Source organism: Dama dama, chromosome 30, assembly GCF_033118175.1.
Source record: "Dama dama isolate Ldn47 chromosome 30, ASM3311817v1, whole genome shotgun sequence".
NCBI lineage: Eukaryota > Metazoa > Chordata > Mammalia > Artiodactyla > Cervidae > Dama > Dama dama.
Window position 1 is genome coordinate 77,131,496 of NC_083710.1, and position 27,471 is coordinate 77,158,966.

The 27,471-nt window shown below is 38.9% G+C and overlaps 1 protein-coding gene and 1 pseudogene across 1 annotated transcript in view; both read left to right on the forward strand.

Moving 5' to 3' along the window:
* The window catches only part of HS6ST3 (heparan sulfate 6-O-sulfotransferase 3), a 697,920-nt gene that overhangs the window by 501,436 nt on the left and 169,013 nt on the right, over window positions 1–27,471 (forward strand). The window lies entirely within an intron of this gene.
* Window positions 1,229–24,485, forward strand: LOC133049675 (ubiquitin-conjugating enzyme E2 variant 3-like; annotated as a pseudogene).

Sequence of the window (27,471 nt, forward strand, 5' to 3'; positions counted from 1 at the left end):
AATGTCTTCTCATCACCTTCAGGGGGACCTGTTCCCCAGATCACCCTCTAAATCATAGTCTCCCCCCGCCCCCAGATTCCCAGCTGCTGCAGCTCTCTTTGAACAAGAATTCTTCATGGAACATCTCATCTCTTCTCAAGGATAATTTCAGCTCCTATAAAATTAGGAGTCACATACGTTAATCTTAATCCCTGACACTTCTCTGAACTTCAAGCTCATATATCTCAAGGTCTAATAAGACCATCAAGCTACTCACTTCCTGCCTCTAATACAATGCAATATCCTTCCCATTCTGCCTTGTCAATATTTCTTATGTAGCCTTCCTCTCAGCCCTAATAATACCCCCAATACAGGCTTTCACCAAGACAATTAAAATTGCTTCCCAGTTGGGCTCCCTGTTTCCAGTCTTGCACAAATAAAAGCCAGCCCCGTTATTAAGCTCCCACTTTGAACAGTTTAAAGCACAGATAAGGGCCCATTTCCCTTAGAGTTGAAAATTTTCAGTGACTATCTTTCTCAGAAATAAGGTTTAAGAACATCCTTGGTTACCTGGATACAGCCCACCTCTGCAGTCTTAGTGGCCTGCTGTTCCTAGCCTCCTGCTTGAAATTTGCAAGACACACTGCATGGTGTTCTGTGCCCTTTTGCCTTTGTTCTTGCTGCTGCCCATGTCTGGAACTCCCCTCTCTACTAATTCTTGACTTAATTCGTATTTATTTTCAGGACTTAGCTCTGGCATAGTCTTCTCCCAGCGCTTCTTGATCCTACCAACCAGGATTATGAATCCATCTGCTGTGTTCCCTTTGGCATCTCGGTCATACCCTATGTCATCTCTAGTTGCCTTGTGCATAAATATTATGCTGATGCATCCATGGACTGACTAGACCCTAAGCTCCTCAAGGGAAAGACAGCCCATCCCTGGGAGGAGGCTCGGTGCCTAGCACAGAGTAGGTGGCCAGCAAATGCATCTTCATCCGACTGCCGGACTCTTTGCTCTAGGTAAAAAATATCGGTTGGTTGGGGCCTCCTAGAGGTCTAGTGGTTAAGACTTCGCCTTCCAAGGCAGGGGGTGCCTGTTCAAATGCTGGTTGGGAAGCTAAGATCCCACAAACCACTTGTGGCCAAAAAACTAAAACAGAAAAATGGAAGCAATATCATAAATTCAATAAAGATTTTTTAAATAGTTCATTTAAAAAAAATCTTTAAAAATACCCCACAAAACCGCAGTATGGGTTCTGCCTCAGAGAGCCCACATCAGACAGTACCTAGCAAGTCTCACCCCCACAGAGTAAGCCAAAAGATGCACTTGGGTTGTGGAAACTGCCCCCTTAACCTGAGGGGGGCAGACTAGAGGGGTGGATCCAAAAATACTTCTCAAATGAGGCAAAACTTGAACCCTTTTCTTCACTTATCCTCTTCTGCACCTTTACTTCTTCAATTAAGGAAATACAATCCCTCAAAAACCTGACTGAGAGGTGGAGGATCACTTCATCTACAGGTTGATAAAATTCGAAGCTTTCCTGGGGAGCTGTTCCTTTCATCTGGCTTCCGCAAGTGTGGAAGCCAAGAAGAAAGTACACTTGTGTTTGCCAGGGACTTGCAAAATGTGCTCCTGACTGGTAAAACACAAAAAGCTTTAAAAAGTGAGGGAACTGTGCAGCAAGCGCTGCCGTCTGAGAGGAGCAAACAGGCTCATGTTTGTGCAGAAATTGGTAGAAAGGCATTTACCACATGGTAAGTATGCAGCCCATAAGAGAATTCAATAGCACCATTGCCAAATGTCAGTTTTAGAGATGTGCTTATACACCTTTGTGACTTTGGATAAAGTTGCCTACATGGAGCTGAGGGGAGAATTTGGCTCAGAGTGAGTCATTTGGCCATGGCTGCAGCTCTGAATATGGAGAAAACAGCAGCATGCCGTTGGAGGTAGGGTCCTGGGCATATCAACTGGATTTCTCATCCTATCTCTTGGGCCTCCTTGTGCCTGGAACACAGTGTATGTCATTTTATTTACTTTTGATGCTTTTCGATGCCAATATCTCAGCAGCCTAGCCCCAAAGGGAAGCTCGGCATATTTTTCTGAGAGTTCCTATTGCTAGCAACTTAGAATGGAGTTGACACAAATCTAATGAGATGAAAGAGCTCTCTTCCTCTCTCCTAAATCCCAGAAAGCAGTGGCATTTGGAAAATTGTGTTCTAAACGAGTTGTCAAGAGCAGGAGTTCAACAGAAGCCAGCTATGAATTTATATATATTTGAAGATTTTTGCCCTCCTTCCTCCCAGCTGTTTGAAGACAAGTTGTATTCAGCTTTAGGGAACTTAGTTTAATTAGCATGCATGCACACCTGAGGATTCTCTTTAAAAAAGAAGAAGAAAAAAGGAGAGGTTTTAGAGTCATGTTGGTGATGGACAATAAACTAATTAATGAAAGTGAGATTTTCAGGGAGGAGCCAAGATGGCGGAGGAGTAGGACGGGGAGACCACTTTCCCTCCTACAAATTCATCAAAAGAATAACTGAACGCAGAGCAAACTTCGCAAAACAACTTCTGATCGCTAGCTGAGGTCATCAGGCACCCAGAAAAGCAGCCCATTGTCTTCGAAAGGAGGTAGGACAAAATATAAAAGATAAAAAGTGAGACAAAAGAGCTAAGGACGGAGATCCGTCCCGGGAGCTCTTAGGCGGCATTGCTTGGGGTAGGGTCCGGGCCTGAGTGCCCTGAGGACAATCGGAGGGAGCTTCTGTGAGTTGCCAACTTGAACTGTGGGAGACCAAAAGAGAGAGGGTAAATTAACCGGCCCGAACACACTGCCGGCCGTTCGCAGAACAAAGAGACCGAGAAAATCCAGAGAAGAGCTCGCAGGCTGCGGACCGGCCCAGCCCCGCCGGAGGCAGGAGGCAGCGGGGAGGGGAAGGTCGCAGCGAGACACAGGGCGCAGGCACCCGACCGGCGCGGGCGGGGACCAGGGCTGGGGACGCGGAGGGCAGAAGGCGCGCGCACCCGACTGGCGCCAGCGGAAACTGAGACTGGGTCCGCGGAAGGGAGTGGGCGCGCCACACCTGGGGAGAGTGCGCCCACCAAGCCCCTGGCTGCCTGGACCGCTCTGACGGGGAAGGCACAGACAGCAGGCGCAGCTTTTCCTTCCGCGCTTTTGTGGAACACCGGAGGGCTGGAACCTCGCGCAGCGCGGGGCGCGCTCCATATAGAACAGCCGGGAGCCTGAGCAGCGCAGACGGAGAAAGCAGCGTCAGCCCCTCCCGGCAGCGTCAGCCCGTCCTCGTGGCGCAAGCCCCTCCCCACAGCGCCAGCCCCTCCCCGCAGCGCGAGGGAACTAGCTACCTGAATAAGAGTCCACCCCCGCCTGCCTGTGTCAGGGCGGAAATGAGGCTCTGAAGAGACCGGCAAACAGAAGCCAAATAAACAAAGGGAACCGCTTCAGAAGGGACTGGTGCAACAGATTAAAATCCCTGTAGAAAACACCGACTACACCAGAAGGGGCCTATAGATATCGAGAAGCGTAAGCTGGAACGAGGAGCTATCTGAAACTGAGCCGAACCCACACTGACCGCAACAGCTCCAGAGAAACTTCTAGATATAATTTTACTTTTTTCTCTTTTTTTATTTTTTCTTTTTTATTTTTTCTCTTTTATTTTCCTTTAAAATCCCCTATTACTCCCCCATTACTCCTTAACTTTCATTTCCATAGATTTTTACGATTTTTTTAATTAGGGAAAAAAAAATTTTTTTTTCTTTTTTTTTTTTTTCCTTTTTTTTTCTTTTTTCTTCTTTTTTTTCCTTTCTTTTTTCTCTTCTATTTTCTACTTTTCTTTTTCTCTTATTTCTTTTAAAGTCCTCTAGTACTCCTCTACTACTCCTTAATTTTCATTTTCAATACACTATAACCTTACAAAAAAAAAAAAAAAGTAGAGAAGCCCTATTTTTAAACCGAAGATTATTCTCTCCCAATCTTGACTCTCTGTTTTCTACCTCAGAACACCTCTATTTCCTCCTTTCCCCTTCTCTTCCCAATCCAATTCTGTGAATCTCTGTAGGTGTCTGGGCTACGGAGAACACTCTGGGAACAGACAGCTGCGTAGAGCTGTCTCTCTCCTCTTGAGTCCCCCTTTTTCTCCTCCTGCTCATCTCTATCTCCCTCCTCCCTCTCCTCTTCTTCATGTGACTCTGTGAACCTCTCTGGGTGTCCATAACGGGGGAGAATCTTTTAGCCATTAACCTAGAAGTTTTCTTATCAGGGCTGTATAGTTGGAGAAGTCCTGAGACTACAGGAAGAATAAAACTGAAATCCAGAGGCAGGAGACTTAAGCCCAAAACTTGAGAACACCAGAAAACTCCTGACTACATGGAACTTTAAGTAATAAGTGACTGTCCAAAAGCCTTCATACCTACACTGAAACCAACCACCACCCAAGAGCCAATAAGTTTTAGAGCAAGACATACCATGCAAATTCTCCAGCAACGCAGGAACATAGCCCTGAACATCAACATACAGGCTGCCCAAGGTCACACCTAACACATAGACCCATCTCAAAACTCATTACTGGGCACTCCATTGCTCTCCAAAGAGAAGAAATCAAGTTCCATGCACCAGAACACTGACGCAAGCTTCCCTAACCAGGAAACCGTGACAAGCCAATCGTCTAACCCCACCCACTGGGTTAATCCTCCACAATAAAAAGGAACCACAGACCTCCAGAATACAGAAAGCCCACTCCAGATACAGCAATCTAAACAAGATGAAAAGGCAAAGAAATACCCAACAGGTAAAGGAACAAACAGAATCCAACAACATATTAAAAAAAATCATACACCATGACCAAGTGGGCTTTATCCCAGGAATGCAAGGATTCTTTAATATCCGCAAATCAATCAGTGTAATACACCACATTAACAAATTGAAAGATAAAAACCATATGATTATCTCAATAGATGCAGAGAAAGCCTTTGACAAAATTCAACACTCATTTATGATTAAAACTCTCCAAAAAGCAGGAATAGAAGGAACATACCTCAACATAATAAAAGCTATATATGACAAACCCACAGCAAGCATCACCCTCAATGGTGAAAAATTGAAAGCATTTCCCCTGAAATCAGGAACAAGACAAGGGTGCCCACTCTCACCACTACTATTCAACATAGTGTTGGAAGTTTTGGCCACAGCAATTAGAGCAGAAAAAGAAGTAAAAGGAATCCAGATAGGAAAAGAAGAAGTAAAACTCTCACTGTTTGCAGATAACATGATCCTCTACATAGAAGACCCTAAAGACTCTACCAGAAAATTACTAGAGCTAATCAATGAATATAGTAAAGTTGCAGGATATAAAATTAACACACAGAAATCCCTTGTGTTCCTATGTACTAACAATGAAAAAACAGAAAGAGAAATTAAGGAAACAATACCATTCACCATTGCAACAAAAAGAATAAAATACTTAGGAGTATATCTACCTAAAGAAACAAAAGACCTATACATAGAAAACTATAAAACACTGATGAAAGAAATCAAAGAGGACACAAACAGATGGAGAAGCATAGCATGTTCATGGATTGGAAGAATCAATATTGTCAAAATGGCTATTCTACCCAAAGCAATCTATAGATTCAATGCAATCCCTATCAAGCTACCAACGGTATTTTTCACAGAACTAGACCAAAGAATTTCACAATTTGTATGGAAATACAAAAAACCTCGAATAGCCAAAGTAATCTTGAGAAAGAAGAATGGAACTGGAGGAATCAACTTGCCTGACTTCAGACTCTACTAGAAAGCCACAGTCATCAAGACAGTATGGTACTGGCACAAAGACAGAAATATAGATCAATGGAACAGAATAGAAAGCCCAGAGATAAATCCACGAACCTATGGACACCTTATCTTTGACAAAGGAGGCAAGGATATACAATGGAAAAAAGACAACCTCTTTAACAAGTGGTGCTGGGAAAACTGGTCAACCACTTGTAAAAGACTGAAACTAGAACACTTTCTAACACCATACACAAAAATAAACTCAAAATGGATTAAAGATCTAAATGTAAGACCAGAAACTACAAAACTCCTAGAGGAGAACATAGGCAAAACACTCTCCGACATAAATCACAGCAAGATCCTCTATGACCCACCTCCCAGAATATTGGAAATAAAAGCAAAAATAAACAAATGGGACCTAATGAAACTTAAAAGCTTTTGCACTACAAAGGAAACTATAAGTAAGGTGAAAAGACAGCCCTCAGATTGGGAGAAAATAATAGCAAATGAAGCAACAGACAAAGGAATAATCTCAAAAATATACAAGCAACTCCTGCAGCTCAATTCCAGAAAAATAAATGACCCAATCAAAAAATGGGCCAAAGAACTAAACAGACATTTCTCCAAAGAAGACATACAGATGGCTAACAAACACATGAAAAGATGCTCAACATCACTCATTATTAGAGAAATGCAAATCAAAACCACAATGAGGTACCATTACACGCCAGTCAGGATGGCTGCTATCCAGAAGTCTACAAGCAATAAATGCTGGAGAGGGTGTGGAGAAAAGGGAACCCACTTACACTGTTGGTGGGAATGCAAACTAGTACAGCCACTATGGAAAACAGTGTGGAGATTTCTTAAAAAACTGGAAATAGAACTGCCATATGACCCAGCAATCCCACTTCTGGGCATACACACTGAGGAAACCAGATCTGAAAGAGACACGTGCACCCCAATGTTCATCGCAGCACTGTTTATAATAGCCAGGACATGGAAGCAACCTAGATGCCCATCAGCAGATGAATGGATAAGGAAGCTGTGGTACATATACACCATGGAATATTACTCAGCCATTAAAAAGAATTCATTTGAACCAGTCCTAATGAGATGGATGAAGCTGGAGCCCCTTATACAGAGTGAAGTAAGCCAGAAAGATAAAGAACATTACAGCATACTAACACATATATATGGAATTTAGAAAGATGGTAATGATAACCCTATATGCAAAACAGAAAAAGAGACACAGAAATACAGAACAGACTTTTGAACTCTGTGGGAGAATGTGAGGGTGGGATATTTCAAAAGAACAGCATGTATACTATCTATGGTGAAACAGATCACCAGCCCAGGTGGGATGCATGAGACAAGTGCTCTGGCCTGGTGCACTGGGAAGACCCAGAGGAATCGGGTGGAGAGGGAGGTGGGAGCGGGGGTCGGGATGGGGAATACGTGTAAATCCATGGCTGATTCATATCAATGTGTGACAAAACCCACTGAAATGTTGTGAAGTAATTAGCCTCCAACTAATAAAAAAATAAAAAATAAAAAATAAAATAAAATCCTAGTGTTTTTTAAAAAAAAAAAAAAAAGAAAGTGGGATTTTTGGTTGCCTCCGAGATATTAGAAGAAAAAAATTTTTGACAAGGTTTGTGGACTCAAAATTTGCCACAGCTTAATGAATTCAGCTTAATGAATTCAGAGGTCATTATTACAACTACTGTAGTCCTACGTAACTGTGTGTGAATTTGAATTTTGTTAATTGGAGAGGGGCTTGGCTGCCTTTATGTTAGGTATGAAAATATTTAGTTTACCAGATTCATATGATAAACAATAGTAGAGGCTCTATAAGTGGTCTCTATAAGGAACATTTATCAATCACCTTATCTTACATTGTATGAACACATAAATAGTTCTTGCCAGGATGATAGAGTCAAAAAATTACAACACACATCTGTTGAACAAATATAGATTAATTCTGAGGTCTTGAACAAATTCTTTCATTTTTTTTTGTCCTCAGTTCCTTCATCTGGAAAATGGGGATGATTACCTCAAAAGCTTATTCTGTCAATTTATTAGAATGACATCATGCCTACATGCTATGTGAGTAGTTCATACTATTAGTTTATATTTATATTCAGGCAGGAAAATTTAAGTATTAAATCAAGGCTGGCAATAGATGAGGATAAAGAGCAAGGCCTTAGAAGTTATTATTCGTGGTCATTGACTCAAATATTTATTGAATATTCACCAGGTGCCGGGTATTTGCTAGATACTGAATGTTCAGTAGTGAACAAAAATGTGAGTCTCCTGCTCATAAGAGTAAATAGCTTAGGGAAGAAGCAGAATAAAAACAAGTAAAGAAACAATAATGCAGTCATTCACCCTTCCTTCCAAAGTGCTAGTGCTTTCTTGGAGAGTCTCTTTATTTCAAAGGCTGGGTTAAAAATCCCATCTTAGTTTAGTTTCTACATGGTGTTTCCGTGGTAACTGAGAAGGGCAGCTTGTAGTGGGTAGACAGAGACCCTCCTGAGGTTTATAAGACACTTAGGGTTGTCAGGGAAAGAAGGTTGGCTGCAACACTGTCTCCTAGGTGATGATAGCTCTTATGACTTATGAAGTGCACACCTAGTTGTGTGACATCAGTGAGCTAACACTTGTAGCTTAGTTTTTCCTTAGTGTGACCAACTACTCTGATTTTCTCAAGACTGAGAGAATTCCCAGTACGTGGGACTATCAGTGTCAACCCTTGGGAAGTCTCAGGCAAACAAGGACAAGTTGTTCACAGTATTTATATTATCTGCTTTTCTGTCTTCAGACCCAGAACTATGATTTCACATTATGAAAACTCCTATGAAGAAAGAAAAGAGGATGCTGTCTGTCAGAGTGAATTCTGATTAACCAACCACTGATTTTTAATTCATTGCATTTTAGTAATAGATATTTAAGATTATTGAGGCTTGCCTTTGGCCAAACATATGACATATCCTGGAGAATGTTCCATGTGCAGTTAAGAATATTCTTTTACCGAGTAGAGTGTTCAATAAGTGTCTGTTGGGTCTAGTTGTTTTATGGTGTTGTCCAGGATTTGCATTTCCTTGTGATCATCTACCAGTTGTTTTATCCGTTATTGAAAATGGGTTATTGACATTTCTATCTATTATTATTGAATGCTCTATCTCTCTCTTCAGTTCTGTCAGTTTCCTACATGTATTTTGGGACTGTTTTGTTAGGTTCAGAGATTGCTGGAGGGCATCACCGACTCAATGGACATGAGTTTGAGCAAACTCTGGGGGATAGTGAAGGACTGGGAAGCCTGGCATGCTGCAGTCCATGGGGTAGTAAGGAGTCGGACTCGACTTAGTAACTGAACAACAACAACCCTTTTATCATTTTAAAATGATAATTTTATAAATTATAAAAATTTATAAATTTATAAAAATTATAAAAAATTATAAAGTTTTTCCCTAGACTAGGTAATCTCAGTTCATCTACAGGTTCACTCATCTTTAATTCTTCTTGTTCAAAACTGCTGTTGAACTCTTGAGGTGAATTTTTCATTTCACTTATTATACTTTTAATCTCCAGAATGTCTATTTGGATTTTTTATAATTTCTGTCTTTTTATTGACATACTCTGTTTGATGAAACACTCTTTCACATTTGTTCCTTTAGCTCTTTAGACATGGTTCCTTTAGTTCCTTGACCATATTTGAAATAACTAATTTAAACTCATTATTGTTAAATCCCAATGTTTGGCCAGCCTCAGGAACAGTTTTCTATTTATTGTGTGTATGGGCCATCCTTTCTTGTTTCTTTGTATTTCTCCTATTTTTTGTTGAAAACTAAACATTTTGCCTCATATAATATAGCGAATCTGGAAATCAGATTCTCCCTCTTCCCCAGGGTTTGTTGCTGTTGCAGTTGATGTTTATTTAGCGACTTTTCTGAACAAATTCTATAGTGTCTGTATTCGTTTGTGTGTGTAGCCAGGGAAGTCTCTGCTCAAATATCTTAATGGTCAGATAATGCTTCAACAAAGACTTCCCTAAAAGCCTGGAACTGCTTAGTCCCCCAGTCTTTGCCTAGGGGTGTGTGTGTGTGTGTGTGTGTGTGTGTGTGTGTATACTAGGTAACACCTTTAGCACTCAGCTGGACTGCTGCTTCTTAGCCTTCATTTTCTGCTTGCACAGAACCTCAGGTCTAGCCAGAGGTTAGCATGTTTTAGTCTCTCCTGAGCACAGACAGTCCTGGTCAGATACACAGCCCAACACATGCACATGGGCTTCTAAATTCCCAGGAACATGTTAGGGATTTTCAAAGCCTCATATGGACATCTCATTCTCCATCTTTTCCTTTTAAGCTTTTGTTAACCTATTGTCTCAACTGTTAGCCACTGCTTCAGGGAGTTGCACTAAACAATCGCCTCCTATTTTTTTTTTTCCAAATACCCCTGGAAAAATGGCTTCTGGCATCGGGTGAGCTTCCAGTTACAACATTTAAAGACACCCTTGCAAGTGCGATCTTTTAGGAAACCACAAAACAGGTCAAGCAATGGCCAGCTCTCTGGGAATGGAGCTTTGAAGATACTCCAGTCTCGTTATTCCTCTTCCAGAGGCTGCCAAACTGCTGGCTTTAACTGTGATTGTGGTTGTTGGTTTTCAAGAGCACTGAAATTTTGGGGGTGGGGTTGGGAATAGGGCAATTTAAAGCACTGTAAAGCTCGCTCTTCTTAATGACATTTATCCTTTTAAAAAACATGCCCTATGAATTGCTGCAAGCTTATAGCTAATTTTCAGTTATAAAAATGTCAGTTCTGACAATTTTTACCAATGTTCTCACTGTCTTTATAGAGAAGAGGCTTTTTGGATGTCCTTACCAAAATTTTCATGATGCTACTTCTCACTATTGAAAGACTCAGTTAATGGTGTTTATCGTTCTCAATTAGCTCAACAACCTGACAATATGAATATCATTATTATTATATTATGAATGATTATGAAGCAAAATATTTGGTGTCTTCCGCCTCCTTTGTCTCTACTATTCCAAAGTCACCTGCTGGAGTGGCGGCTCATTCATGTCTGTCCTCAGAAAGGGATTTTTTTATTGATCAGTTATGTCAGATTAATCAATTATATGGATTTCAGGTCATATATTTTCTCTCTGAAGAAGATGTATACTGAGTCAAAGTGTCTTTATTTTTTTAATGGAGCTTGAAGTATCAGTGCAAAAAGTGGAATTTTGATTTTAAGGCAGGGAAGGCCTTGAGATGCCTGTAATAGCATCATGTGGACAAGAGATGTTTGTCTTTTTAGTGGGTCTAGTTTGGAGTTCACTGTTGCCTGTGGGCTTGGTAATCTGCCAGGGCTTGTGTGGGATGATTTAGGGCACTGCCTCAGGGGGTGGTGTGCAAAGAGGGGAAGCAGCCTAGAAAGCTGATTGGCATTGTTGCTGGGATGTGATGAGGACTGGCTTTACAACATGTGGCTGGCGAACTCCTAATAGGATGTGAAAATCAATAGCAGAAAGCCATGGCTGTACCTTAGGATCAGTAATGTCGTAAGAGCATCTTACTCAAGAAAACAAAATTTTCAAACATCTCGTTGGCTTGTTGATACAGCAAATAGACAAACCATGTTTCAGAAAAGAAATCCCTGGAACTGAGTTCCCTCTGTGGCTCCTTCTGCAGAGATGACATACTATACTTCAATAAATGACAATCATTTGAAGGGTGATCTCAAAGAAGATTCTATTTTGGGTAGAGGAAAGATTCTGCCTTATAAGCTGCATCAGTCCTATACCAGAGGTACTAACTGCTCAATTCTAATATATGTGCTTCAGTCACTAGAGATCAAATGTAAAGAGATTCAGAAAACTGAGGCTTCTTATAAGAAAAGAAATGTATTGTTTAATAGGATTCAAGCATCTTTGGCACAGCTGAGCATGGTTTAATAACTCTGTAGCACTTCTCACTGTTGCTAAATACTCACACTGTGCTTGAGGAGTAGCATTGCAAAGATGAAAAATTCAGAACCACCTTAGGTATCAACTAAGGCCAGCTGTGTTTTTTCTGCCTTTTCTGTCTTTGTTTTCTTTTTGTTGTTGTTGTTTAGTTGGTTGGTTTTGATTTTGTGTGTGTTTGTGTATTTATTTGTTTGGTTTTGCTTTGCTTTGTTTTGGTTTAGGAGAAAACAGCAAAAGCCTGCTATTAATCTGGTATTGGACATGGGCCTATAGCATCATATGACTTCAGATATAGTTTCATGAATGAGGAAACTAAGGCGCAGGGAGTTTGGGTGACTGTCTACTGGAATTCATGAGTCAGAGAGCTGGACCTTAACCCCATACCCATGCTCCCTTTTGTCCAATGTTTGTTTCATGTTACTGCTCTACCTCACATATTCCATTTAGGTGAAATATAATATCGAGGTGAGAATACCTCGTGTGTGAAAATATTCACAAGTGTGTTTGTCCTTATTATATGCACTTTAGTTATAGGATTCATGTCATGTGAAAAAATTCAAGCCCATTTAATATAGAAATCACTTAGTGTGGACATTCTGTTGATACCAATGCACTGTGTGTCAAATACACTCCTTTAGTTCATAAATTAATATATTGAAAAATGATGATTCACCTTAATTGGTGGTTTTAAAATCAACTCCAATTCAGGCCAGAGAATTTGGATTCCATTTACCTGCCTAAAAGGGATGAAATGCCAGGCAAATTGCTAAGAGAAGTTCTGGAGTTTGTTGTACTTGCAAATAGTTTAAAAACAAACATATAGCTTATTTCTCTTCTAGTTTATTTTGTATGATGGTCGACATGGAACAGGTTTCCCTGGTGGCTCAGACGGTAGTCTCCCTGCAATGTGGGAGACCCAGGTCTGATCCCTGGGTCAGGAAAGATCCCCTGGAGAAGGAAGTGGCTACCCACTCCAATATTCTTGCCTGGAAAATCCCATGGACAGAGTCGCTTGGTCGGCCACAGTCCATGGGGTCACAACGAGTCAGCCACAGCCAAGCAACTAACACTTTCACTTTCACTACTTGGAGCAAAGTGACCTTTCAGATTTTTCAAAATCTGTGATTCTTGATGGAATGTCATTTCAAAAAGGACTTGTTACTAACAGCTGAGGTGAAAGTCAACGAGCTCAGAAAGACGATCTCATAGCAGATAAAAGTTAGAATTTTCAATGATGCAAAGGATGACACAGAGAAACAATGTAAAATGCCTTATTTAGAGAGTAAAAAATAAGTAATGTAACCACGTTATACATTGTGATTATAAACTGCTGAATTGGCTTTTACTGTGACAAGAGTCTCCAATTTATTGGATGCATGTCACTGGAATTTGCCCTTTCTATTTATATGTCTTTCCATGATGAGTCCTGGTGCTGCAAGATGAAGAGCTCTTACCCTTTTCATACTTTGCAGAATGCTTGCAAACTTCCCAACTGATGCTTCTGTAATTTTTGCCTCAAAGTCACCTGAGGGGACAGAGTCATTCAAACAAGGTCGCTGACTTTATTGAAAGTTAATAGTTGTTTTTTGAAAAGAGAAGTCAGAGAAAACTTAGGATGACATGGATATAATTACTAGAAGATGGAAAATGGAGTAAGAGAATATTTTCCTTTAATAATGAAACTCATGTAAAATAAAATGTGATAAATAGTGCTTGGACAACTAAGGTCATTTGGTCTGCTCTCAGTAATTCAATTAGGAGAAATCTGAAAGCAGTAAGTGTGTGGTAGGTGGGAGCTGTAAAAGCACTGGACTGTTAATAATTTGAGGCTTTTTCATCCCTTTATGTGGATGAAAGTGGATCAATTATGTGAACGCACGGGTCTCCGTATTGTCCTCATTTCATGTATGGGCCCTGAGGGACATTGCTCAAGGACCCCAAACTGTGAGGAAATGATCTTGTCTTTTGGAAGAGGCTCACTGTCTTCAACTTGATTTTTCAAACCAGGAAAATACAATAAAAAATATTTTGTTGTTGTTTTTTTTTCCTTTTTAAGTTATAATTTCAATATCCTGAGAACATAGCACCCTTTTGAATCAGAGCTTTTGCTAAGAACTAGGATAGAAATTCAACGGTGATTTGAGAAAACATTTAGCACGATCATAAGCTAAGTCATCCTAAGAGTGCAGACCCAGACAGCATGTGGGTTAGGTTTCTGATAGGTTTTCCACTAGAGAGTGGAATTCTTAGATTTGGGTAGACTTTTCCACCCTCCGGCAGACACTGGGGGTGGGACCTAAATATAATTTCACCCAAAGCAGATCTGCTAACAGTGTTAATGTTTTTCAAATGAAAAAATTAGAATACATGGGTTGACAATTACAAATACATTTGTGAGGACAGTGAGACTGTCCTGAAAATTTTTAGAAACAGGATTAGTACACATATGCTGTACCCCAAAGCTAAATAGAGCTTTTAAAAAGTTGTATTGTACATCTGATTGTTATAACAAATGTCTAGTTATCCACAGCATGATTCATATCTAAATAATTAAAAATTAACAATCTGTTCTTTAACGAAGTTAATCACACACACACACAAAACCAAATTATCTATAGACACCACCTTTTTTCTAGTGGCTTTTCTTGGTGTTTTATCAGTGCAACAAGCCTGTTGGCTGTTCAGGGCAATGCCTTGTAGCAAATGTCAAATGACCTTAAAAAAGCTGTTTTTGAGCACATCTAGGAAACCACATTAACCATTTGGAAAGTCTAAATAATGTATGTGTTGGAGTATTTAGATGTCCTGATGACACTCATTTTAAGGAAAGCTGAAAGTGGTACATTTTTGCTTAGATAAGTTCAAACTGAAATCCTTATATAGGTATGGTGAAGAACTTGTGTCTGTTCTATGAGAGGCTAAAAGGAAAAATCTTGTCTGTATCTGATATTCTTTCACCTATCAGGGAAAATATGTAGAGAGAAAGAGAAAAAAGCTACTTTGTAACAGTAGCAAAATGATGCTAGCTTGAAAAATTAATCTAGAATATAGCTTCTTATTTATTTACTTACTTATGTCTGTGCTGGGTCTTTGCTGCTGCTCACGGGCTTTCTCTAGTTGCGGTGAGTGGCGGCTACTCTTCATTGCAGTGACTTCTCTTGTTGCAGAGCACCGGCACATGGGCTTCAGTAGTCGTGGTGCACAGGCTTCACTGCCCTGCAGCCTGTGGGATCTTCCCAGACCAGGGATTGAACCCATGTCCCCTGCATTGGCAGGCAAATCCTTAACCACCGGACCACCAGGGAAATCCCTAGAATTTAGCTTCTTATTTTGCTTTCTTCACTTGAAACTCTCCTGAGTCCCTTAATATGGACATTTTCCTACATCTTGCCTCTAGTTTTTTTCCTGTTTATCCTCTGAAGATTTCTCTCTTTCCTAGGACTTTAATTCCCCTTCATTAGAGATGATGTCACAAAATTTAAAAGTTTAAAAAATATTCTGTTGATGAATGGTGATCTCCTAAATCTGTGTCCACAAATTCCAAAACTCACAACACTCTGTATACTTTAAAATATTCATTTTTTTTTTAACCAACATCAAATCCTATTATATGGAACAGAAAGCAACACAAAAACCTAGTAGGCCAAATAACGGGTAGGATGTCCAGAATATTTTACAAGAGAAGAAAAACTTTCAAAAAAATTTAATAAATTGTTGTTTTGAGTCATAGCCCTATGTTTCCAGCTGCTACTAAATGTTGTGACTTCTGGTTGGTAGCTTATGGTCGGCCATGATGGGAATATTTACACTGAAGAAATTGGCAAATGCTGCAAATTACACTCCCCTCTGCTGGAGTCAGTTGTTAAATCTTTATCAGCATGTCATTAATGGTCACCTGAATTTCAAAGTTCAGCTTAAACACAGCATGTACAAAATGAAACTCGTTTATTGAATTGGCCATGTCTCACAACACTGAGGCTTTCTCTTATGCCCTTCGGGACAGCACCATTATTCTGCTCAATCTCTTGGTGTTGAGGGCCTCTGAATCCTGTCCTTGGCCCTCTGCTTTTCACTTATTCCTTTGGTAATTTCATCCTGTCTCATTATTTTATACGCAGTTTATATGTGAGCATGTTCCAATTTGTACCTCCAACTCAGACCCCTCTGTAGACCTCTACATCCAAAACTGTCTTTTGAACATGTCTTTTGGTATCTATTGGACATCTTTGGCTCCACATGTGCTGAGCTGCAGTCCCAATTATCAGCATACATCTGCTCCAGCCACTCTCTTCTCTGCCTCAGTTTTTATAGCAATTTCATCTTTTCATTGTTTGGGCAACAAAACCCTTTGACAGTCCATCCATTCCTCTCTCTAGCCAACTCATCAGGAAGAAATCCTGTTGGTCCTACCATGAAATACATCTCAATTCTGCTCCCTGCTCACAGTCTCTATTGCTGCATCCTGATGCGACTGTTGTCATGTCTCACTTGGGTGGCTGTAGAAGCCTCCTCACTGATCTTTCTGTTTCTATTCACAGTTTGTTCCTTTTTTTCTTCAATGCACAGAGTGATCCCTAAAAATATCAGGCAGGTCAGGTTACTTGACTCAAATGTGCCAATGGCACCTAGTGAAAACCAAAGTCCTCACAATGGCTTATAAAAGATTTTCTCCAGATTTATTATGATTTCATGTCCTGTAAGACTCTCTTTTACTTACCATGAAGGAGCTATCCTGGTGTCCTTGCTGTTTGCAGAACTCACTAGACCTGTTCCTATTATTCCTACCTGGAATGTTCTTCCCTTAGATACTTACTTGGCCAATTACCTCCATCTTCTATCCAGTTTAGGCTTATAGCTCCCCTCCTCAATGAGGGCTGCCAGCCTGACTCAATGTCACATCCTACTGGCCCACTTCTTCTGTCTTCAGTACTGACTCCCCCATTCCCGGCTCTAATTTTCCGATAGCACTTAGCATCTTCAAACAGGCTCAATCTTTTATATATATTATCACATTTCTCATGAATTGATTGGCTCCCCCACTTAGAAATCAAGCTACACAAAATGAAGTGTTAGTTGTTTTGTTCCCTGGTTAGTATCAAGCATGAAGAGCTGTGATTGGCATACAGTGGGAGCTCTATAAATATCTATAACTGAATGACCTGTCTTGTAAGGCAGTTGATTTTTTACCTTTATTTCCTCCCCACATCCAATCTATATGGAAGTCCTCCTCTACCAAGTCCTCCGTTGGTGGATCTACCTCCAGGGGCCTCAAGAAATAGGGTAGGTTCTGAACAAGGAAGCCACCTTTGGGGTTTTGGTCCAAATGCTGAGGCTGGGATGAGGGATACATTTACCTGAAGTAACCAGGAACAGAAAGAATGCAAAAATGTATGCTGGATCACAAATCGGGGAAGTAGAACTTATTTTAAGTCCAAGAGAGTTATAGAAACTTGCCTGGAAACAGGCAATTGAGCTAATAGGGCAGAAGACCAAAATATGAGAATGATGCTAGAGGGGAAGTAAAGTATACAGACCCAAACCATGGCCAAAATAAGCCTAGAGGGCTTGCGGTATATATTTATTGGCCTGCAAAACTGAGTTCTTGTGGGTGGGTCAGTCTGGGAAAGCTATGTGATAGCAGTAGATAGTTCTACCTGTCTGATGTTTTCAAAGTCCTTCTATCTCTATCTATTCAATTCCTACTGTTACCTAAATCCCTGTTAATTTGAGGCTGCGGTACAGTGATGGTCTATTCTTTCTGCTGCTTCTCCATCCTTTATGTCAGTTCTGGATCCACAGTGCTGGTCCTGTCACTTTTTCCTTTAATAATCCTTTAGCACCTCCTCCCTGGTGACTGGAGCTTCCCAAGTGGCTCTATTGGTAAAGAACCTGCCTGTCAATGCAGGAGATGCAAATTCGATGACTGGATCAGGAAGATCTCCTGGAGGAGGAAATGGCAACCCACTCCAGTATTCTTGCCTGGAGAATCCCATGGACAGAGGAGCCTGGTGGGCTACAGTCTACGGGGTGGCAAAGAGTCAGACACAACTGAGTGGCTTTCACTTTCACTTCACTAGTATGTGCCAGGAATGAGCAAAGATTCTTATCCTAATTGTACATTCACCAGTCCCTAAGTCCACACTATGTTCTCATCTATGCCCATTTCCTAATGCCGTCTTGTTCTGCAATTTTTTTCATCCCACTTCTGACTATAGAAGCCATATTTATTGTTTAATACTTAGTTAAAATGCCTTGTTTTCCCCATTATCATCCCTGACCAAATCAGTAATTGCCCATCTTCTGACCTAGATTCAGCACGGTGTCCACATCAGAGACCACCTTGTCCCTGGCGTGGCTTCCTTGCCGCACCCTCCTCTCCAGGTGGGTGAACCTCCATGAGATTCCTCGGAGTGTTGTCCCCTCCTTCTGGCAGGGCCCTGCTCACATTTCTCTACTGGTTTGCAGAACTCTTACTCCTTCCCCAACTGTTAAAATGAACTCTAAAATATCTCCTTCAAGAGACTTTTCCTTGTGCCCTTCCACCCTGAGACCGTACAGTGAAAATCCCTTCTTCCTTTAGTTCTTCTCAGCCTCTGGTTTTATCTGTATCAGGACACTGGCTTCATGTTGTTCAGTGCTCAATGAGTTGTTTACATGACTTTTCCTTAATGCAGTTTGAAACTCATTTGACCTATGGAATCCATGTTCTCCTTGACTCTCTTATCTCTGAAGTATGTGGTTCAATTCTTTGCTATATATATAATATAGTAGAATTTATATATAATATAATATATATTAATATATAATATTAGATATTATATAATAGTATATTTATAATATTATATATAATAGTAGATATGTATAATAGTATAATTTAATTATATATATAATTATTTTGTTGTTGTTCAGTCACTAAGCCGTGTCCATCTCTTTGTAACCTCAGGGACTGCAGCGCACCAGGCTTCCCTGTCCTTCACTATCTCTAGGAGTTTGCTCAAACTCATGTCCATTGAGTTGGTGATATATATACAACTATATATATATATGTGTGTGTGTGTGTATGTATGTCTGAGACTAGATACAAGGTATTAAGCTTCTACACATCTGGTACGTGTCATGACAGCAATGTACGGCATTGTATGTCATGACAAGTATGAATTATGAGTGCATTCATTCATTCCACAAAAGTTTACTAAAGATTTTGTTATGAGCAAAGAATTGAACCACATACTTTGGAGGTAAGAGAGTCAAGGAGAACATATACAGCTATATATATATTTGTATATATATCACCAACTCAATGGACATGAGTTTGAGCAAACTCCTAGAGATAGTGAAGGACAGGGAAGCCTGGTGCGCTGCAGTCCATGGGGTTACAAAGAGTTGGACACGGCTTAGAGACTGAACAACAACAAAATAATTATATATATAATTAAATTATACTATTATACATATCTACTATTATATATATTATAAATACACTATTATATTATATCTAATATTATATATTAATATATATTATATCTAAATTCTACTGTATTATATATATCTACTATTATATATATAAATTCATTTGTATGTATGTAAGTGGTATAGATATATAATATATACATGCTTATTTGCATGTATGTGTGTATATATGTGTGTCTGTCTGTATATATATTTGTCCCTGGAGTAGGAAATGGCAACCCACTCCAGTGTTCTTGCCTGGAAAATCCCATGGACAGAGGAGCCTGGTGGGCTACAGTCCATGGTGTTGCAAAGAGTTGGACACCACTGACCAACTGTATTCATATATATTTGTATGTGTGCATATATGTACATACACACACTTATATAAAGTATACAATTTTATATTTGGCATGCAGTCCAATATATATAGAAAGCTTGATATACAGTCCAATAATAGAAGCTTAATATCACCTTCCCTTGAGTTAAATGTATCAAGAAAGCCCTCAAGTTAAGTAGCAGGAAGTACAGGCAAGATGGTGTCATGGCTGTGGACCACATGAGCAAAAGCAGTAACGTGCGAGTGGTGTGGGCACAGGGAACACGCTGTGAGCTGAGAGTCTCCCATATTTCTCTGCATGGGGACCCAAAATATGGCATTTCCCAGCTGTTGCCTCCATCCCTTGGTCATAGATGTTCCGACACTGTGCCTGTTGGGCCAGCCCCCTTATTCATTCCTGACTCTTTTCGTCTTGGGGAGCAGCCGTCTCTCTAGGAAGGGATTAGCCCCTTTGGAGCATTGGGAGAGATAGTGCTGGGACATGCTGGATGCTCTTCTGTGTGTAAATCTAATCCTCCTCATTCAAACTCAGATAATCCACTCCCTGCTAGTCAGTCATCCCGTCATCGTCTCCATCTATGGTCTCAGCATCTATGGAAGAGAGGCTCAAACACACTTTTTGTTTCTTTGCCTTTCTCTCTCTATTCCATGTCGTCTCTACCTATGTCTCTCCCTCCCTCCCCTCCTGTCCTTCTCTCTCTTTCTTCCCCCTTCTGTTTGTCTATCTTTTGCTTCCTCATTCTTTATCTTTAAAATATGACTCTGCTTTGATATACTTGGTACACACAGTAAAAGGAGCTGATGGGTAAAATAGCCATCATCACTTGGTATTGAATTGTTGATATATAGCCTTATGGTTTGAAAGCATCTCACCTGTTTGTTCTTGACTGTACAGTGCATTAGGACAAATTGTTCTGTATCTTTCTTTGAAGGGAAGACTAAATTCAAAGAGATGCTTAGTAACCTTTGACGTGAATTATGCCTCCAGTCTTTGAGGAACTGTGGGGGCACAGTTTCTGGAAATATTGCTGCAGTCAGCGATAACACTCGTAATTACTCTAAAACTGTCAATTTAAAAAGGCATTGCAGGGCCATCTACATCCTCCTATTTGGTTGTTTTTAAGAAATGCCTCTTAAAAAAAAAAAAAAAGAAGCAACACTGGTAAAAGGAAATGGAACAGATTTTCTTACAGTGTCACAAAATTCCAGTCACATCAGAGTAATTGTCAATGAATTGATGACCAGACTCTGATGGTTGGCTGTTTGCTCTGCAAGAAAATAGAAATGCTCTGAGCAAGTTTTTTAAATGTCAGTACTATTTGGGATCTTGCATTTGCTAAAATCTTTCCTGTGGTGAATGCAAAGGCAGGGGAGCTTCACTTCTTTACTCGCATGGATCTTGATCCAAGAGTTTTAGAAAACCCTATTGTCTGTTCACTGTGGATTTGATTCTTATCTTTCATTCTTTCCCATTTAACAGAGACTAGATAGTAGGTTATGGATAAAGCCTTTTGCAATTTTTGTTTGTAAAACTGCCACTTGCAAAAAAGAAATATCCTAATTGAAACAAATCAAATCTGTAGGAACCAGCATCTCTGTGACTTGTTTTTAATCATTAATATAAGAACATGCATCTCAAATGGAAAAAAAAAAAAGAACATGCATCTTATCTTTATCTTTTACACATGCTTAGATATGCCTATTCTGAAAACCATCATTATTAGAAAAAAAAATAGAGTTAACCTGTGTGAAATGATTATTTAATTTGACAAGGTTAGAACCAGTTTTTTTCCCATCAGGATTTGAAGGAAATTTTTGGCTGTCTTGGCTGGCTTACCAGCAATTTTTGTTATTTTTTGAGGTGTTTATCAGTGGAGGGCAAATATCACCTGAGCCCTTAGGACATTGTTAAGTTTATATTTTTTTCTCTGCCAATATCTGTCAGGAAAAAATAAAATGACCATTTTACTTCCTTACTTCGTGCTTTTCAGTTCAACCCAATTTCTCAAAAAAAACAAAAAACCAAATATTCATGATGTCAGGGACTCGAGAAACTGTGAGCCCACCCCTGATGCCGGTGGGTGGTCACTTTGTCTTAAGGAGACTAGATCAGGGGACATTTCATATATGTTAAAAAATGAGTTTCAAAGTCAAGTTCAGTGGGGAATACAAAAGTGGTTGAAATGCACATGATTATGGCTTATGTCCAGAAGGATAAATGCAATAGAAAACATCATCATTTTAAATTCTTAGTCAAAACTCATGTCAAAGGGAGGGGAGCTGTCAAAGGGAGGACGACTGATTTTTGCTTTGGTTTTTTCATTCGTATCTATCCCCCAATAATCAGGCTTCTTGGAAGCCTGTATAAAAGAACTACTACTTCATGTAGAAGATGGTTCAAAGACCCTCCATGGTGAGCCATCACCACAAAGAAAATTCTGCTTGTATGCTGAATATTACTAGAGCTAGTGCTGTGGGAAGTCAGGCACTGGTGATAAAGAATAAGATGAAATTCTGCCCAAAACCTGTAGATCTTTCCCCTTCCATATTCACTGGATGTGTATTTTGTCTCTGGAAGTTTGGTAGGAATAGCTGGGGGCGGGGGAGTGGGGGGAAGACAAGAAAATTAGGCTGCAGTGTGACAGAGTACAGATGTGTCTCCTGACCTTGCTTACTTGTCAGTCTTCTATCAGGCTGCTCAAGTCTCTTTATATCTTCTGAGAGGAGAACTCACGTCTCAAGAACAAAGGAATGAGCTGAACATAGTTTTTGGTAGTAAAAGATCTCACTCATTTTTACTGTTACAATGATGAGTCTTTGGTTTAATTATAATTCAGAATCTTTGGTTGCCAAGAGAAAAATCAGATAATGTATGAAACATATCTATAGGTATAATTCCCTCAAGAGCTTCCCAATTAGACTAATATTTCTATGTCTTTGTTCATAAACTAAGGGAATGGCCGAAGCTTGTCTTTGAACCTCTGAGAAAAGCATTGTTAACAGTTATTTAGTCGCTAAGTCATATCTGATTCTTTTGTGACCCCATGGACTTGTAACCCACCAGGCTCCTCTGTCCATGGGGTTTCCCAGGCAAGAATGCTGGAGTGGGTTGCCATTTCCTTCTCCAGGGGATCTTCCCAGTCCAGGGATGGAACCTGCGTCTCTTGCATCTCCTGTACTGGCAGACAGATTCTTTACCATGGAGCTACCAGGTCATGTGATATTTTTTCAAATGCAAGAAAAGTAAATTATGGTCATGGACCTAGATGCCAGGTACAGTTTAAAGTTATATACTGAATAAATTGATTTTTGTTCTTCCAAAAAAAAAAGTAATATGCAAAGCAGAGCATTAATGAAATTAGTAGTTTATTCTCCAATAATGTTTCCCACCCATGATTTCTCAAGATGATGTACAATAGCCCAATTACGTCACACCATAAATAAATTCTTTTCCTACTGAATTTTTGGCACCTTTGTTATAAAGCAATTTACTCTATATGTGTGCATCTATCTCTGCACTATCTATTCTGTTTACACAGTCTTTGGTAAATTTTTTCTGCTTACATATTATTGTTATATTCTCATGCTAATAGGTATTCTACACAGTACTTTTTAATGAGTAGGATTTAATTTGTAGATGCACTGAAATTTACTTAACTCCCTAATGGCCTTTGAACTCAATTACTAAATTTAGTTTTTCTTACATATACTGAAACATATGTACCCTTGTTCCATACACATGTGGTAAGACTAGCAAGGAAATTTTTAATTTTTAATGAAAAATTTTTAATGAAGAGACCTCTGTTGTATAGTGTGAAATATATTATTCAATACAGCATCAGAAGAACTGAATTCCAATCAAGATTCTTCCTCTTAATAACTGTGCAGAATGGGTCTCAGCTGTAATTTGTGTATAATAACACTTACCTCCCAGAATTATTATAAGAATAAAGCCTATTAATGGATATGAGAATGCTTTCAAAAATGTAAACAATTAAAAAACATTTTTGCTATAGATAAGTAATAAATATTTGACAAACTAAATCCTTTCAGCTTATTTGACAGACATAAAATCATTTTTGCCTGTTTATAAAAAAAAACAGACGTTATCTGACACAAGCCTCTAATTCAGAAGACACCTCCAGTCTTCAGATATTTCTTTTTTTTTCTTTCTTTTTTCAGGTACTTTAAATCATACTTTTTAATTTATATATTAAACATTTGCCCTATCTCCAAAATTAGAGTCCCCCTAAATCTGTAATTGATAGGTTGGCCAGATAAGTTATTTTAAAGTTTCAAGAGGAACTGCCCCCGTGCTCCTTGTCATCTACCTTATTAAGCATGGTAGGTAGACTTGTTAGCCTGGATTGCAAAAATTAATAAAGATGTCTCAGGCATAAATTCAAAGACCTGGGGAAATGTTAAGAATAAAACAGTCCTTTAGTTTACCATGGTTGGAGTCAAATAATTATGCATTGCTTGGACACTAGCAATTTCAGCAATGATATTGCAGACGAATGGTCCTCTTAGACCTTCTAGAATTGTCTGTAGGAGACACGATGAGTTTGCCATCTTGAGCCTGCCCAAGGTGGAAATCAACAAAGATGTGTCTACCTTTGTTCGTTCCAAAATGTTGCTCCTCACACTTAACTCATTGGATAGTTCTCATTCCTATCTTCCTGAGGTTCAGAGAAAGATGGACTTATTCAGAACACTAGTTCCAGCTCTGGGACATGTTGGTCAACACAGTGTCCTGTTGTTGTATGTCGGTCCATGGAAATAATAACCTAAGTGACATGGAAGCAGTGTATTTTCTCAATATTAAATGATGGGAATTGGATGCAATTGGATTCTCAAGAGAATGCAATATATTGTTATATGTGTTTTGAAGGGCAGACTTTGGGAGAAGAGTGTGTATTATTGGGAACAAGAAGAAGATGAAGTGTCTACATGTAGTGGCTGAAAAGAAGCAATGAATCTTAACTGGCAGGTCAGTGCCCAACAGAGTCATAAAATTGTTAAGGTTAAAAAGTGAAGCACCTGCTCTGCTGGCATCAGTCACTTACCTGGTTGATGATATTGTAAACAGTAAGAAAAGCTGCCTTCTTGAAGGAATAAGATATAAATAAGAAGTGTTTTAAGATATATAAGAAATGTTTTAAAGTTTTCCTTGTATCCTTAGAACTAACAGGATATCTGAAGTCATCAAGACCACAGAGAAAGAAGACAAGAAGTGACTAGAAACTCAGAGAAGCCATATCTGATCTCCAGGAACAGTTAAACACTTATTTCCAAATTGAAAAGTTACCTAAAAGAAAAAAGTATGCAAATTTTCCTAAGAATACAGTGCTAAAACTGTGTCTCATTACCTAACCTTACAATCACTTATTTAAGGTAGATGGTGTCTTTATTGGCTTTGTAATTTAAACCTGTAAGGTGCTAACTAAGGAGAAAAAAATCAAGTTTTTTTTGCTGTTTTGTGATGTCTGTATGCTGTCTAGAAGAGATGCAAAGACATAAATAGCTTGAAAGTAAAGATTGGAAAAGGATATACCATGAAACAATGATTATGGGCCTGGAGTAGTTATATTAATATCAAATAAATTTTAATATAGTAATATTATAGAAACAAAGAAGACATTTCATAATGTTGAGTCAATACATCAGAAAGATATCACAATTGTAGATGTATATGCACTTAATAATAGAAACTCACATGCTTGAAGCAAAAACCAACAGAACTGAAAGGAGAAATAGACAATTAAAGAAGTAATAGTTGGGGATTTCAACAATCCACTTCAATAACTGATATAAGAAGTAACTCAACAGGCTATGTGCTGAGCCATTCAATAATTCTCAGTACATTTTTTAACTTAAATTATGCAACGTCTGTTTTCTGACCACAAAATAATTAAATTGCAGATCTAAAACAGAAAGAAATCTGTGCCAAATATTTGGGTACTAAGATACTTCTAAATAACCCATGGGTCAAAGAAGAAACCAGAAAGGAATAAAAAAAATATTTGGAATTGAATGAAGACTAAAACAAAACAAATGTAAATTATGGAATGCAACCAAAGCAATGCACAGAGGAAAATTTACAACTCTAAATGCTTATAACACCAAAAAAGAAAGTTTCCAATCCCAATGTAACCTAAGCTTTCAACTTAAAATACTAGAAAAGAAAATAGCAAGCCAAATTGAAAGTAAGCAGAAGGAAGGGAACAGTAAAGATCAGAGCAGAAAAAAAATTCTGTTTACAAATTACCAAAATGGATTCAAGAAGAAGTAGAGAATCAGAAAAGACCAGAACAAGTGAAGAAATTTAATTAGTAATTTAAAATCGTCCCACAAACAAAAGTCCAACCCCTCATGTCTTAATTAGTGCATCCTATCACATACTTAAAGAAGAAATATAAGTTTTGAGAAACAGAAAATGGATGAAAATGGAACACTTCTTATCTCATTTTTTTTTTTAAGGTCAGATTTACCCTGATGGCAAAGCCAGATAAAAACATCACGGGAGAAGAGAACTATAGACCAACATCCCTTATAAAGATAGAGGCAAACTCCTTAACAAATATTAACAAGTTCAGCAGCATATAAAAAGGATTATGTACCATGAGCCTGTGAGATTTATCTTAGGAATGCAAGTTGGTTTTACATCTGAAAATCAATCAGTATAATAACCACATAAAGAGAAGAAACAGCAGAAAGCATATGACCATCTCAGTAGACACAGAAACACATTTGACACCTACATTCAGGTGGGAATACACAATGATACATCTACTTTGAAAATAATTTTGGCAGTTTCCTAAAAATGTACATAACCTTACCACATACCCTTGTAATTCCAAATTCCACTTCTAGGAATCTACACAAGAGAAATAAAAATATATGCCCAAAGAATTGTACATAAATGTTCACAGAAGCATTATTCATAATAGTCCCAAACTGGAAACAATTAAAATGCCTATGAATTTAAAAATGTGGTATAGCCATATAATTAAAGTCTATTCAGCAATATAAAAAGGAACAAAATACAGATACATTGTACAGCATGAATGAACCACAAAATCATTATCCTAAGTGAAAGAAGCCACACAAAAAAACAAATCTCTGTATTCTTTGATTCCATTTATATGAGATGTCCAGAAAAGGCAGATTTATTGAGACAGATAGTGCATCAGTGGTTGCCTGGGTTTGGGGGTTAAAGCAGGATTGAGTGCAAACAGGCTCAAGGGAATTTCTTGGAGTGATGGAAATGGTCTAAAACTGTCTTGTGGTGATGGCTGCCTACTGTAAAAATTTATAAAAATTATTTAATTCTGCATATGCAATGGGTGGATTTTATGGCATGTAAAAATATACCTTAATGTGTGCGTATGCAATTGCTCATTCACGTCTGACTCTGTGATCCCTGCCCCACCCCTCACCCCATGCCAGGTTCCTCTGTCCAAGGAATTTTCCAGGCAAAAATACTGGAATGGGTTGCCATTCCCTTCTTCAGCGGATCTTCCTGACCCAGGGATCGAACCCAGGTCTCCTGCATTGCAGGTGTATTATCATCAATTCATTGAACTACATTAATCATGCTGATTTTTTTCTTTTTAAATTAATTTTTGTTGGATCACAGTCACTTTGCAATGTTATGTTGGTTTCTGTTGTACAGCAAAATGAATCAACTATATATATACATATATCTCCTCCTTTTTTGGATTTCCTTCCTATTTAGATCAACACAGGGCACTGAGTGGAGTTCCCTGAGCTATACGGTAGGGTCTCATTATATACCTATTTTATATATTGATTTTATTCTAATACTGCTTAATTTCCAATATTTTTATTAAATTAAGATTTTAACACTTAAAATAGTTATGGTTAATTTTCAAAGGGCTGAAGATAGTTTCATTTTTTTCTTTGCCATTGCTGTTATTTAATACCAT